At 43.4% G+C, this 15,104-nt stretch overlaps 1 protein-coding gene across 1 annotated transcript in view; it reads left to right on the forward strand.

Annotated features, from left to right (window-relative positions):
• The first annotated feature begins 1,011 nt into the window (after window positions 1–1,011).
• The window catches only part of LOC120927325 (protein DSE2-like), a 66,884-nt gene continuing 52,791 nt past the window's right edge, over window positions 1,012–15,104 (forward strand). Inside the window, exon 1 of the mRNA XM_040337914.1 lies at window positions 1,012–1,119. The gene's annotated coding sequence lies outside the window, so the exon portion shown is untranslated. The remainder of the gene's footprint in view (window positions 1,120–15,104) is intronic.

Here is a 15,104-nt window from a genome sequence, read left to right on the forward strand (position 1 = left end):
TTGAAAAAATCCACAAATACCTACTATAGAACATTGGGTAAAACAGGTCAACTAAATTATGGAAGATGAGAAATGGGTTTGTACCAATAGTAATAGACTGGAAGAGTTCCATGCTAAATGGGAATCATGGGTTAATTTTAGTACATTGAACATGAGTTCACACTAAACCACCTAACCCCCCCCCCCCCCAATCCTCTCCCACTTTTTTGTGTCTACTAAGAGGTTTTTTAATGTGAAGCATACGCATCAAAAACTAATGCGCCATTAACGTACCTTAATTCATTAGGTGCAGTAATGGGCACACAAATATCTTTGCATGTCTAAATGAGGCCTTTGGAACATCACAAGCAACCTAAAATGGCTACAAAACCATGCTCGAAAAAGGCTGTTCTAAGCAATGCTTAGCAAAATTTGCCATAGAAAGGCATTCCATAAACATCTATTGAGCCTTCTGATCCCATCATCTCTTTTTCAGATAACCATTCTGTATATTGTTTTAAAACAATAAAATGCAGTAGGGAATACAATCTGCATTTAAACCATTTTGAATCTGACACATGTAATATACACAGTACATGTATACTCATTTTTGTCCTATATATTCCACTTATGCTGTTTCTTCCTGAATACCATGCTATGCAGTTAATATTCAAATATTTGACCAAAATATATCTAGCCTCCTGGGCTGCTGGGTTCCATCACAATCTTTTGCGTGATTGTAGCTGCAGTTATGCACATGACCTTTTTATCATAAACTTTGATGTTTGCTTTACTGTTTTTTTTTTTTGTAAATGTTTATGATCTATGAGGGGTAAGCTAAATCCTAAAAGAACAAAAATATTTCAGGTACAATGCTTTAAGGTTTTGAGAGAAATCTGACACTCATGCAGACGTAAAAAGACGGTCAGTTTTAAGAAGCAACATTGTTTGATATTGCCTTCACGTTTTCCAACCTTATCCCCTAGGCTAATGAAAGATACACTTTGTTCTATTTTAGCTATTGCAGGTGTGGTCAACAAATAATAATTTGAAAACATTTAACTTACGATTCGGTCTTGCCTAGACTTCAGTCTTCAGCCAGATATGAGGAGCGACGGGTGACACCGAAAACTCAAAGAGGTAAAGTAAAGGCAAACTTATGCTTGCTGCTTTTATTACCAAATCATAAAGTAACGACTTGATGTTTTAGATCTTTTTAGCATCTTTTTAGATTTATAATGGTATGTTTGATGACATGTTTAAAGACCAACTATAATTGTGATTTTTTTTTTAGTTTATTGGTGTCAAATTAAGGATTTTTTAGCCAATGAAAGATACAGTCTGCTCTATTTTAGCTATAACAGATGTGGTTACAAATAATATTTTACAGTTAGCCTACAATTAGGTCTTGCCTAGACTTTAGTCCTCATCCAGATGTAAAGATCGACAAGTGACACTAAATTCTCAAGGAGGTACAGTAAAGCTGCTGCTGCTGTTTTCACTAAAACAAAAAGAAACAGCTTGATGTTTTAGATCCTTTTTAGAATTTTTGTTTGCTTTGCAGATTTATATGATGAGTTTGATGACATGTTTAACTGCTTGCCGACTGCTGCACGACGATAAACGACAGCAGAATGGCACGGCTGCGCAAAGAAACATACCTGTACATTGCCTTTAAATTCCAGCATCGTGCTCCGTGACCATGCCCGTGATCATGTCACCAGGGCCGGTGCAAGGATTTCTGCCTACACAAGCGAAGCTCCATTTTGGCGCCCCCCCCCCCCCCCAACGGCCACCCACCTCCCTTGCAAAATTTTTTCTTTCAATAATTTTTTTATATAAAAAAACACACTAATTTGTGCTTTTGTAACCACGCCACACCAGAAATTCTTAGTATAATATACACCATACTACTAAATGTAAAACATACTGGACCCCTTTACATTACACAGCACCATACACCACTGGACCCCTTTACATTACATAGCACCCTGCACCTCTGGACCCCATTACACAGACACCCCCCAACAGTTCAGACCCCCCAACAGTGCAGACCCCCACAGTACAGACACCCCTATAGTGCAGACCCCCACAGTACAGACATCCTTACAGTGCAGACCCCCACCCGACACAGTACAGACACCCCTACAGTGCAGACCCCCACAGTACAGACACCCCTACAGTGCAGACCCCCATACCCCACAGTACAGACACCCCTATAGTGCAGCCCCCCACAGTACAGAAACCCTTACAGTGCAGACCCCAACCCGACACAGTACAGACACCCCTACAGTGCAGACCCCCACCCCTATAGTGCAGACCCCCACAGTACAGACACCCCTACAGTACAGACCGACACCCCTATAGTGCAGACTCCCACAGTACAGACACCCCTACAGTGCAGACCCCCACCCCTACAATGCAGACACCCCTACAGTGCAGACTAGAGGTAGACCGATATGGGTTTTTCTCTGGCCGATGCCGATATTTCAAAATTGGGGCAGCCGATATTTTAGGCCGATTTTTGCAGCCGATATTTTTTTTTTTTTTCATTATCTCAGGAAATCTAGGTTGGGGAGGAGGTTATTGTTTAGGGTGGAGAGGTAAAGTGCAGCCTATCAGTGTCCAACAGTGCCACCTCATTAGTGTCCACCAGTTCAGCCTGTCAGTGCAACCTCATCACTGCCTACCAGTTCAGCCCATTAGTGTCCATCAGTGCCACCTCATTACTGCCCACCAGTGCCACCTCATAATTATTAAAAAAGAAAAAAAAAATACAATCTTAGTCATTTTAAGGAGGGGGGTACAGAGAGGTGGTTGTGGAGGAGGGGGGTACAGAGAGGTGGTTGTGGAGGAGGGGGGGTACAGAGAGGGCTGTAAAGCAACTTCTCTGTGCCCCCTTCTCTACCGCCACCTCTCTGTACCCCCTCCTCTACAGCCACCTCTCTGTACCCCCCTCCTCTACAGCCACCTCTCTGTACCCCCCCTCCTCCACAGCCACCTCTCTGTACCCCCCCTCCTCCACAGCCACCTCTCTGTACCCCCCCTCCTCCACAGCCACCTCTCTGTACCCCCCTCCTCCACAGCCACCTCTCTCTGTACCCGCCTCCTCCAAAGCCATGTGTTGTGGAGAGGGTGGATGGTGCTAGGCGTAGGTGGGAATGCGTTGTGGAGAGGGGTGGGTGGGGATGCGTTGTGGAGAGGGGTGGGTGGGGATGCGTTGTGGAGAGGGGTGGGTGGGGATGCATTGTGGAGTGGGATGGATGGTGCTTGGCGTGGGTGGTGATGCGTGGTGGAGAGGGGTGGGTGGTACCCGCCTCCTCCACAGCCATGTGTTGTGGAGAGGGTGGATGGTGCTAGGCGTGGGTGGGGATGCGTTGTGGAGAGGGGTGGGTGGTGATGCGTTGTGGAGAGGGATGGATGGTGCTAGGTGTGGGTGGGGATGTGTTGTGGAAAGGGATAGATGGTGCAGGGGATGCGTTAGAGAGGGATGGATGGTGCTGGGTGGGGATGTGTTGTGGAAAGGGATGGATGGTGCAGGGGATGCGTTAGAGAGGGATGGATGGTGCTGGGTGTGGGTGGGGATGTGTTGTGGAAAGGGATAGATCGTGCAGGGGATGCGTTAGAGAGGGATGGATGGTGCTGGGTGGGGATGTGTTGTGGAAAGGGATAGATCGTGCAGGGGATGCGTTAGAGAGGGATGGATGGTGCTGGGTGGGGATGTGTTGTGGAAAGGGATAGATCGTGCAGGGGATGCGTTAGAGAGGGATGGATGGTGCTAGGTGGGGATGAAGATGATTGTGTTGCATTGTGAAGATGGATGAGGATGACTGTGGGGATGAGAGTTACATTGTGAAGAGGATCTCCACAATGTAACTCTCATATCCACCCAGAGTCATCCTCATCCATTTTCTCAATGCCAGCCTGTCAACCTCAGCCAGGTTTCCCTTTAAACAGGAGTTTAAATAAAGTCTGCAGGGGGGGGGGGCACAGTAACACACACAATTTCTGTGACTTACCCTCCATCCATGCTGCTTCCTGGTATTTATACAATAACATCATTAGCATGTGACAAGCCTCTGCTGCCTGACTAGTAACTCGACCCCAGCAGGAGATCGTGGCCAGCACTAGCTAAACTTATTTTCCTTCCCTGCTGAAGGGAGCATGCTGGCTGCTTGTAATTTTTTTTTGTGATGGACACTGATGAGCTGACCAGCCAATCTGCATGCACATGATAGGGCTAGGTGCATGCAGATTGGCTGGTCAGCTCATCAGCGTCCATCACAAAAAAAAAATACAAGCAGGGAAGCACGGCCACGATCTCCTGCTGGGGGGAGTTACTAGTCAGGCAGCAGAGACTCGGGTTTGTCACATGCTAATGATGTTATTGTTCTTCTGCAACAGCTCGCCGGGGGAGGGGGCGGGGCAGTGCGGTGCCAGTGAAACTTTTTCTCCCTCCCTTCTCCTCTACAGACGCCGTTCCCGCAGGACTCGTTCAACTCCGGACAATAAAAAAAAAAAAAAAAAATCATCTTTTCGCCCCATCCCAGGCTGCGGACCTGCCCGCCCCAAGCGGCCACTTGGTCCGCCTGGTGGTTGCGCCGGCCCTGCATGTCACGGAGCAGCAGAACGTGGAGATGCCTATGTAAACAAGGCATTTCCCTGTTCTGTCTAGTTAAAGGGCAGAGATTTACTGCTCCCTGTCATCGGGAGCAGTGATCACTGTCGTGTCACTTGTAGCCCATCTCCCACAGTTAGAATCACTCCCTAGAGCACACTTAACCCCTTCATCGCCCCCTAGTGTTTAACCCCTTCGCTGCCAGTATCATTTACACAGTAATCAGTGCATTTTTATAGCACTGGTCGCTCTATAAATGACAATGGTCCCAAAATAGTTTTAAAAGTGTCCGATGTGTCCGCCATAATGTCGCAGTCACGATAAAAATCGCAGATCGCCGCCCTTACTAATACATTTTTTTAATAAAAAAAATGCCATAAATCTATCCCCTATTTTGTAGACTATAACTTTTATGCAAACCAATTGATATACGCTTATTGCTATTTTTTACCAAAAATATGTAGAACAATACATATCAGCCTAAACTGAGAAAGAATTTTTTTTTATATATATTTTCTGGGGGATATTTATTATAGCAAAAGGTAAAAAATGTCGATTTTTTTCAAAATTGTCGCTCTTTTTTTTGTTTATAGGGCAAAAAATAAAAACCACAGAGGTGATCAAATACCACCAAAAGAAAGCTCTGTTTGTGGGGAAAAAAAGGCATCAATTTTGTTTGGGTGCAACATTGCACGATCGCGTAATTGTCAATTAAATCAACGCAGTGCCGAATCGAAAAAAGTGCTCTGGTCAGGAAGGGGGTAAATACTTCCGGGGCTGAAGTGTTAACCACTAAAAAACTAAAAAAAGGTGAATTTTAATTTATAGTTGCCAGATTAAAGATTTTCTTTAGCTGAAATGACACTTAATATATTTATCATTATAATTTTGTATTTTAAATATAATTATTACAATGACTAAGACTGAAATATGACCAAAACATTTGGTAGGGTAGGAAAGGGTTAGAAATTATGTTATGGTTTATTGCTGTCTTTTTCTAAACTAAAGAGTTCCACCTCAAGTCCTTACTTTAACACCACAAAATAAATGAAGCAAATGGGTTACTGGGATACAGACAGATGTCTTTTTGCCAGTTGGAGATATTCCTGTTACTTCCTAACCTGTGACTTCCTATCCTAGGGGCAGAAATTTAGAGGAACTCTTCCCAATATGGAACACAAAAAGCAACAAAACCTCAGAGGTAAAAACTCCCCCTCTATTGAAAACTAGAAAAATCTAATTTAGTTTGGCTTTAAAGTCCAATTGCGGGCGCAAAAAAATAAAAAAATCATTGCGGTGAAATCCTGACACTGCAAGAGTTAAATGCTCATTATGTTTAGGGGGTTGCCGAAGAGGGATTGCTAATCTGACTCTCTACTCTAGCTGGCTTTGGCCCTATCCTCGACACCTTGAAGTTTTGATCTATGGACAGTGCCTCGGCCTCATTTTGTACAATGCAGGGTTATGGTGGAGGCTGGAGTGCGACCACAGCTAGAAGCTTATAAAGGTGGGATCTAGGGAGGTTCAGACAGAACTTTGGCTGCTCGGGTGTTTGGATGAATGCCCAAACGTTTGCCTATTTGGCCCCACGTTCAGTGGGAGCCAAAAATCATATATGGAGGCGGTATTGCTTTTGTTTTATTTGACAACTTCCTGCTGTCAGTGGTTGTTAAAGCGGGGTTCCGGGCATAATTTTTTTTTTTTTTTGCAAGCTAAAATTAATCACATTAAATAGTCCCTAAAACATATTAATAGCTCCAGAAATCATTGCAAACACTTGCATTATATCCTCCAGCTCATGTTGTGGCCGTATCCATCATATGTGTGGGCATGTGAGGCCCAGTTTCTTTTTTCTTACTGGTTTTCAGGGAGAGGTGCATGCTGGGCCATTATTAGGCACAGTAATGCCCAGAGACTCTGTTCTGCCTAGTGACACTGCCCCTTCTCTGCCAGTGTAATTTTCACAGTAATCAGGGCATTTTTATAGCACTGATCGCTGTATAAATGACAATGGTCCCAAAAATGTGTCAAAAGTGTCCGATGTTTCCGCCATAATGCCGCAGTCACGGTAAAAATCGCTGATCGCCGACATTACTACAAAAAAAATATTATTAATAAAAATGCTATAAAACTATCCCTTATTTTGTAGACGCTATAACTTTTGAGCAAGCCAATCAATAAACGCTTATTGCGATTTTTTTTTTTACCAAAAATATGTAATAGAATACGTATCGGCCTAAACAGGAAAAAATATGGCCCGGATTTAGAAAGAAGATAAAACGGCGTATCTCCTGAGTCCGGCCGTCGTATCTATGCGCCTGATTCATAGATATCCCTAAGATCCGACAGGTGTAAGTGACTTACACCGTCGGATCTTAGGCTGCAATTCCAGGCCGGCCACTAGGTGGTGCTTCCGTATTATTACGCAAGGAATATGCAAATGAGGAGTTACGCCGATTCAGAAACGAACGACCGCCCGGTGCTTTTTTTTTTATGTCGTTTGCGTTCGGCTTTTTCCGGCGTATAGTTACCCCTGCTATATGAGGCGTAGCTAATGTTAAGTATGGCCGTCGTTCCCACGCCGAGTTTTGAAATTTTACGTTGTTTACGTAAGTCGTTCGCGAATACAGATGAGCGTAATTTACGTTCCCGTCGATACCAATGACATCCTTGCGACGTCATTTAGAGCAATGCACTCTGTTTTTTTTTTTGGGATGGCGCATGCGCAGTTCGGTCGGCACGGGGGCACGCTTCATTTAAATGATACACGCCCCCTACCGCCAAATTTGAATTCCGCCGGGGGATTTACGATACGCCGCCGCAACTTTACAGGCAAGTGCTTTGTGAATAAAGCACTTGCCTGAAAAACTTGTGGCGGCGTAACGTAAATCAGATAGGTTACGCGGATCTAAAAATCCGCTCACCTATCTGAGTCTAGCCCATGTTTTTTTATATATTTTTGGGGGATATTTATTATAGCAAAAAGTAAAAAATATAGATTTTTTTTTCAAAATCGTCGCTCTATTTTTGTTTAAAATAAAATAAAAACCGCAGAGGTGATCAAATACCACCAAAAGAAATCTCTATTTGTGGGAAAAAAATACGTCAATTATGTTTGGGAGCCAAGTCGCATGACCGCGCAATTGTCAGTTAAAGCGACGCAGTGCTGAATCGCAAAAAGTGGCCTGGGGCTTAAGTGGTTAAATGAACACTGGCCCAAAAAGAAAACAGTGCATTTTTTTCTAGTTTTGTTACTTTTTTTTAAGGATTGCACAAATCATTTTTGCAAGAAGATATTACAAAAAAAAGCATTGAGGTCTTTAGTCAAAATCAGCACACATTGCACATTGTTAGGCACACATTTAACCCCTTGATTAGCCGAGATGTTAACCTTTTCCAAGCCAGTGTCAGAAGTATAGTTACAATGCATAGTATTAGCACTGATCAATGTATTAGGCCGGGTACACACGGACAAACATGTATGGTGAAAGCGGTCCGTCGGACCGTTTTCACCATACATGTCTGCCAGAGGGCTTCTGTACGATGGTTGTACACACCATCGTACAGAAGTCCGCGCGTAAACAATACGCGGGGCGTGTCCGCGGTGTCGCCGCGTCGATGACGCGGTGTCGCCGCGACAATGACGCGGCGACGTGGGCGGCCCGCCTTTAAAATGCTTCCACGCATGCGTCAAAGTCATTCGACGCATGCGAGGGACGGCGGGCGCCTGGACATGTACGGTAGGTCTGTACTGACGACCGTACATGTCCGAGCGGGCTGAATTCCAGCGGGCTGTTTTAAAACAAGTCCAGGAATATTTGTCTGCTGGGAAAAGGCCCGGCGGGCAAATGTTTGCTGGAATTCGGCCCGCTCGCGCCCACACACGACCAAACATGTCTGCTGAAACTGGCCTGCGGGCCAGTTTCAGCAGACATGTTTGCTCGTGAGTATGGGGCCTTAGTGTCACTGGTGATGTCAGTGTCAGTTACTCAGTTCCCACCAAAAAAATGGCCTGTTTAAGGGGGTAAAACCTTCCGGAGAAATATATATTTTACTTTATATAGTACATGTATTACTTTGTAAAGGTATTGCTAAATAAACAGGTCCATAACAGAAATCTAAAAACTCCATAGTACATGTGTGAGGGGGAAATGGGTAAAGGAATTGTGCATTGTAAATATTGCCCTTTGTCTTTTAAAAAAGATTGTCTTCCTGCCAAATGTATTTTTGTATTTTTGTATGTATTTTGAAATCATTTTGTCCTAAAAAAAATGTCATACATTTTAATGGAGTTCTGGATTTGCAGGTTTTTTTATTTGTTCAGCAAATCTCCAGGAGATCCAAACTTTGGTTCACTCATCACTAGCCATTTGTGGTCATTGCTCCTTGGAGAGTTGCCTATAATTCATATTATTGAATCAGCGCTGTAATTATTATTTTGTTATATGACTTAGTGTTTTATATATTTTTTTTAGAGCAGCTGGTTATTGGTAGAAGAATACGTTTTTTGGTTCACTGTTTTGCAATATAATTTTATCACAATTTATTATATTCATCAGCGTAGAATGGGTTATTTACATAATTTGTCTAATTTAAGACTAAAGCCCAACAACAATAAAAAAAAATTAGTTTGGGGACAGAATTTGGAAAAGTGAACAGAGTTTTGGACAGAGTGTGAAACCACTGTCAGCATTTTAACACTCCATAAGGAGTGGGACACGTACTGGACATAACTTGGGTCTAGTGACTGGAATTATTCTTTATGAAAATTCATTCAGAATAAATCTTTTAATTAATTTTATGTTCAAATAAAGTCCTCCAAACAATACATGAACATTTTTTATTAAATAAAAGTTCATACATTTTTCAAGCAAATAGTAACAAATAATGGGCCAGATTCACAAAAGGGATACGCAGGCGTATCTGCTGATACGCCGTCGTATCCCTGTTTCTATCTATGCGGCTGATTCATAGACTCAGTTACGCATAGATATCCCTAAGATCCGACATGTGTAATTGTTTTACACCGTCGGATCTTAGGATGCAGTACTGCGGCCGCCGCTGGGGGCATTTCTCGTCGTAATCCAGCGTCGGGTATGCAAATTAGCACTTACGGAGATCCACAAAGCTTTTTCCCTTTGTTAATCGCCGTAAGTGTGAGTTTGCCATCGCAAAGATAGGGTACCTTTTACAAAGTGTAAAGTTAGTACACATTGGGCCAAATTCTCAAAAAGCCTGCCTAACTTAAATTTCAGCAGTTAAGTTACACTGACTTAAAATTTCTACCTAAGTGCCCGATCGTCAAAGCACTTACCTAGAAATTTCAGGCCGTGTAACTTAAGTGCCGCCGTCGTAAGGCGGTCCTCCTCTCCTGGGGGCGTTTAAAATTTAAATGAGGCGCGCTCCCGCGCCGGCCGTACTGCGCATGCGTGTGACGTCATTTTCCCGACGTGCAGCGCGCGAACGTAATTAACGCCGGGCGGCTTTGAGAATTTCGACGGGACACTAAAGTTGCGACGGGTGAAAAAAAAAAGACGCGCCGGGAAAACAAATAATTATAAAAATAAATGACAGCGTCGCTCAGCATGCATTCCTGAGAGGGAGAACTCCATGCCAATTTTCAAAGAAAAAACCGGCATGGGTTCCCCCCCCCAGGAGCATACCAGGCCCTTAGGTCTGGTATGGGTTGTAAGGAGACCCCCCCACGCCGAAAAATTGACGTAGGGGGTCCCCCTACAATCCATACCAGACCCGTATCCAAAGCACGCTACCCGGCCGGTCAGGAAGGGAGTGGGGACGAGCGAGCGCCCCCCCCCCCTCCTGAGCCGTGCCAGGCCGCATGCCCTCAACATGGGGGGGTTGGGTGCTCTGGGGCAGGGGGGCGCACTGCGGGCCCCCCCACCCCAGAGCACCCTGTCCCCATGTTGATGAGGACAGGACCTCTTCCCGACAACCCTTGCCGTTGGTTGTCGGGGTCTGCGGGCGGGGGCTTATCGGAATCTGGGAGTCCCCTTTAATAAGGGGGCCCCCAGATACCGGCCCCCCACCCTAAGTGAATGGATATGGGGTACATCGTACCCCTATCCATTCACCTGGAGGCAAAAAGTAAAAGTTAGTAAACACACAACACAAGGCTTTTTAAAATAATTTATTATTCTGCTCCGGATGCCCCCCCTGTCTTCTTTATTAGCTCTATTTCCAGGGGGGGCTGCTTCTTCCACTCTCCGGGGGTCTTCCACTCTCCGGGGGTCTTCTTCCACTCTCCGGGGGGGGGTTTCTTCTTCCGCTCTCCGGGGGGGGGCTTCTCCGCTCTCCGGGGGGCTTCTTCCATCTTCTCCCCTCTTCCGCTGTTGACTCGGCGAACCCCGGTTCTTCTGCAGCTGTCCGGTGCCTTCTTCTTCAGCGCTGGCTGCCTGCTATGTTTGTGTGTTAGCTCAATTAGTAACAGGCAGCCGGCGCGGTCTTCTGTGACGTCAGGGTCTTCTGTTCTTCTCCCCTCTTCCGATGTTGCCTCGTCGCTTCTTGTCGCTGTAATGATGGAAGCGCGCCTTGCATCCCATTTATATATGCATCACCGTCCCATCATGCTCCGGTAGGTACCCACGCCCCATTAGAATTGGCCCGCCTTGCGCCGGACTGATTTAGGATACACCGCCGCAAATTTCCAGGTAAGTGCTTTGTGGATCGGGCACTAACTTGTGTAATTTGCGGCGGTGTAACTTAAATCAGAAAAGTTACGTTGCGCCCGCTGGCTGTGAATCTGGCCCCATATACTCAAATACAAAACAGTAATAAAAATACAAAGAAAAAAAATGAAATACAGATACAAATAAAATAATTATTTTAATTTTTCAAGAAACAATGTTTTTTACAGCATAAGGCTAAATATATAAACACAGAGCTTTTTTTCTAAGAAAATAGGTGCCGGAACTCAACCACGACCCCGTTCAGATTTCACAAACAGTAGAAGGGTCTTAAAGGGGCATTAAATACCAGGATTGCATTACATACAGAGTGCAGAGTTCAGGGGTTACACACAGAGTGCAGAGCTGTTACTTTTAAACACAGAAACCAGACTTCTATGTTTACAAGTGATTGTGATGAGCAGGCACCAAAGGGTCTGAGCCAAAGGTGGTGGAACTGAGTTCCCCCAAGTTCCCCCTGAAAAAAAGCCCTGTATAAACATATACTTTAATGTCCCCGTTGGTAAAGTTAACAAAAAAAATTCAACTTAATAAAGTTAAATTAAGTTTCACGGAAAATAACACATTTTGGAAATGCCCAGACAATATCAACAATCTTATTGGATTGTAATAACTATACATTGCTAGAGAAATGCTCATAGGAGAAAAATAAAATCATTTTTTATTTTCTAAATAGGTTCCTTTAAGCTAGTGCATTGTTGGTTGACTTACCTGTTCCTTTGATTTCCCTTCTATGTTTTTTTCCTTTGTCTGAATTTCTCACTTCCTGTTTCTCCTCAGTAAGCTTGCCCCCATCATCCGAGCCGTTCTGGCTGGGGGTTAGTCAGAGTGCTCGCCCCCTCCCTTGGGACTACATCCCTGCGGGGAGACACTATGTTCACACACACACACAGCTCGGATGATGGGGGCAAGCTTACGGAGGAGGAACAGGAAGTGAGAAATTCAGACATTTAGAAGGGAAATGGAAGGAAAAGGTAAGTGAACCAACAATGCACTAGCTTAAAGGAACCTATTTAGAAAATAAAAATTAACCTTCACAACCCCTTTAACCTCCCTGACGGTATGATTCTTTCAGAAAAAACATGCTGAAAGCGGTACCATTATTTGCAAGGAAATTTGGCGTTTTATATTGTAGGTCTGTAATTTTTAGAAATAACTCACTTAAATCTGACCAAACAAGATTCTAATAGGCATTCCGGGTATGACATTTTTTTAAAAACAAAATTATAAATTATAATATAATAAATAATTATAAATAATTATAACAAATAATAATATAATTATAATAAAAATTATTCAATAATGTAATCAAATTAAAATCACTGAAATTTGCTCAGTTGCAGAATTGTTGCTGTCATTATTTTTTTTTTTTTATGACGAATTTCCCCACAAATCGCTATCGCACAATTCTGCAAGTGATTATAATTTATTATCGCTGTTTTTTAGCTGATCTAAAACTATTTTTGACATAAAGGGACACTTTTGGTTGCTATGGACAATCTACAGTTTGCAGGGAGAAAGAAACGTTTTTATGATATAAAATGACATGCATGACACAGGACAGACCACTAGGGACAAGGGGTGTGTGTTTTTTTTACATACAGTACTGTAATCTATAAGATTACAGTATACTGTATGTAATGTGTTTGTTTACTTTTTTGAATTTGGCGCCGTTCTCCGTCCCCGTGCGTCGTAACGTCGCAGGGAACGGAGATCGGCGTCACACAGAGGCACTGTGTGAATCGAGCGAGGTCCCGCTCGCTCACACAGCGCGGTGGCATCGCTGGATCCAGGGACAAGGTAAGTAAACGAAGCCTGTGGATCTAGCGAGGCAAGCCCGAGTCTGACTCGGGGTTACCGCTCGCAGCAGGAAAATCTAACCCCGAGTCAGACTCGGGAATACCGCCAGGCAGGTTAAAGGAAAATCCTGTAAATCTACCATCTCCAAGTGGACGCTGCTTTTTCTCTTGGCTGCCTGCAAAGCAATACTGGACATCCTCCACTCCACCAATGATAGCAATAGTAAAAAAAAGATTTGAAGGCATTAATGTATATTGAAACGTTGAACACTATGGGGTTGATCTACTAAAAGCAAATAGACTGTGCACTTAGCAAAGTGCAGTTGCTCTAGATCTTAGTAAATGTGGTAAAGCTTCACTTTGCACAATTTTCACTATTAGGTAACAAGTTTTATGGTATCCGTCCATAATTTTTGCTGCTAGATCTTCATCTGAAAAATCTTTATGCCAGTTCTTCAAGAGAGATTTCCTTTGTTGTGGTGATAAATGAAAATTTGTATTCTAGCAAAAATAGGTGGTTAGTATAAGTGATAAATTATTGAGGGTTCTCTATTTGTTTACCTAAATAGGTAAAATACCTAGAGGCTATTGTAAAAGGAGATAAAGAAATCCAGTGTTTCTGTTTTAAAGAGCTTAAAGGTAATATATTACTTTTGGAGAAATTTATTCTGAGACCTGAAAATATTTGAAAATCATTAAAAATATAATTGATAGCTATCATATCAGCAGCTGGATTTGATGTGAATATCAAGATATCATCTGATTAAAATGTTTTTAACAAAAATTAATTTAAAATGAAATAAGTTCAAATAAAACAATCCAATGGTGTAATGACTAAAAAGTTCCTATCACCAATATTATTCTTCCAAGAATAGAATCAGAGCCAACTATCAGTGCCCATCAATTCTGTCTATCAGTGCCCATCAGTTCCACCTATAAGTGCCCATAAGTGCCACCTATAAGGGCCCATCAGAGTGGCCTTTCAGTGACCATCGGTGTTGCCTATCAGTGCCCATCACTGCCACCTATGAGTGCCCGTCAGTGCTGCCTATTAATGCCCATCAGTGCTGCATATCAGTGCCACCTATCAGTGCCCATCAGTGCTGCAAATTAGTGCCTCATCATCAGTGCCTATCAGTGCCACCTCATTAGTGCCACCTCATCAGTGCCCATCAGTGCTGCCTTATCAGTGCCCATCAGTGAAGGAGAAAACATACTTATTTATAAAATGTTATAACAGAAACAAAGAAAATTCTTTTTTTTTTCAAATTTTTTTTATTTGTTTAGCAAAAAATAAAAACCCACAGTGGTGATCAAATACCACCAAAAGAAAGGTCTATTTGTGGGAACAAAATGATAAAAATGTTGTATGGGTACAGCGTTGCATGACCACGCAATTGTCATTTAAAATGTGACAGCGCTGAAAGCTGAAAATTGGTCTGGGCAGGAAGGGGGGAAAGTACCCTGTATTGAAGTGGTTAAAGTGATTGTAAAGTCTTGTGTTTTTTTTTTCTATTAAAATAATAAACATGTTATACTTGCCTGCTCTGTGGAGTGGTTTTGTGCAGGGCAGCCCGGATCCTCCTTTTCTTGGGTCCCTAGCTGGAGCTCCTGGCCCCTCCCTCCTGTTGAGCTCCCCCACAGCAAGCACCCGAGCCAAGCTGTAGCTTTGTGTATCCATTCAGACACAAAGCTGCGGGTCAGCCACACCCCCTCTCTCTCTGAGTTTGATTGACAGCAGCGGGAGCCAATGATGTCGCTGTTGTTTCTCAGCCAATCAGAGGGAGAGTCCCAGAAGGCACTCATGGACATAGCTGGATAAAGAGGGGCTCAGGTAAGTTTTAGAGGGGCTGATGCATTGCACATAGAAGGATTTTTATCTCAATGCATAGAATGCGTCAAGATAAAAAAAAAAAAAACTTCTGCCTTTACAACCACATTAAAATCAAGCATATAGTTGTGTTGGCAAAGATACACAGCTGCTCCAGTCCTTCCCAAATCACA

The sequence above is a fragment of the Rana temporaria genome, chromosome 2 (assembly GCF_905171775.1).
Source record: "Rana temporaria chromosome 2, aRanTem1.1, whole genome shotgun sequence".
Classification (NCBI taxonomy): domain Eukaryota; kingdom Metazoa; phylum Chordata; class Amphibia; order Anura; family Ranidae; genus Rana; species Rana temporaria.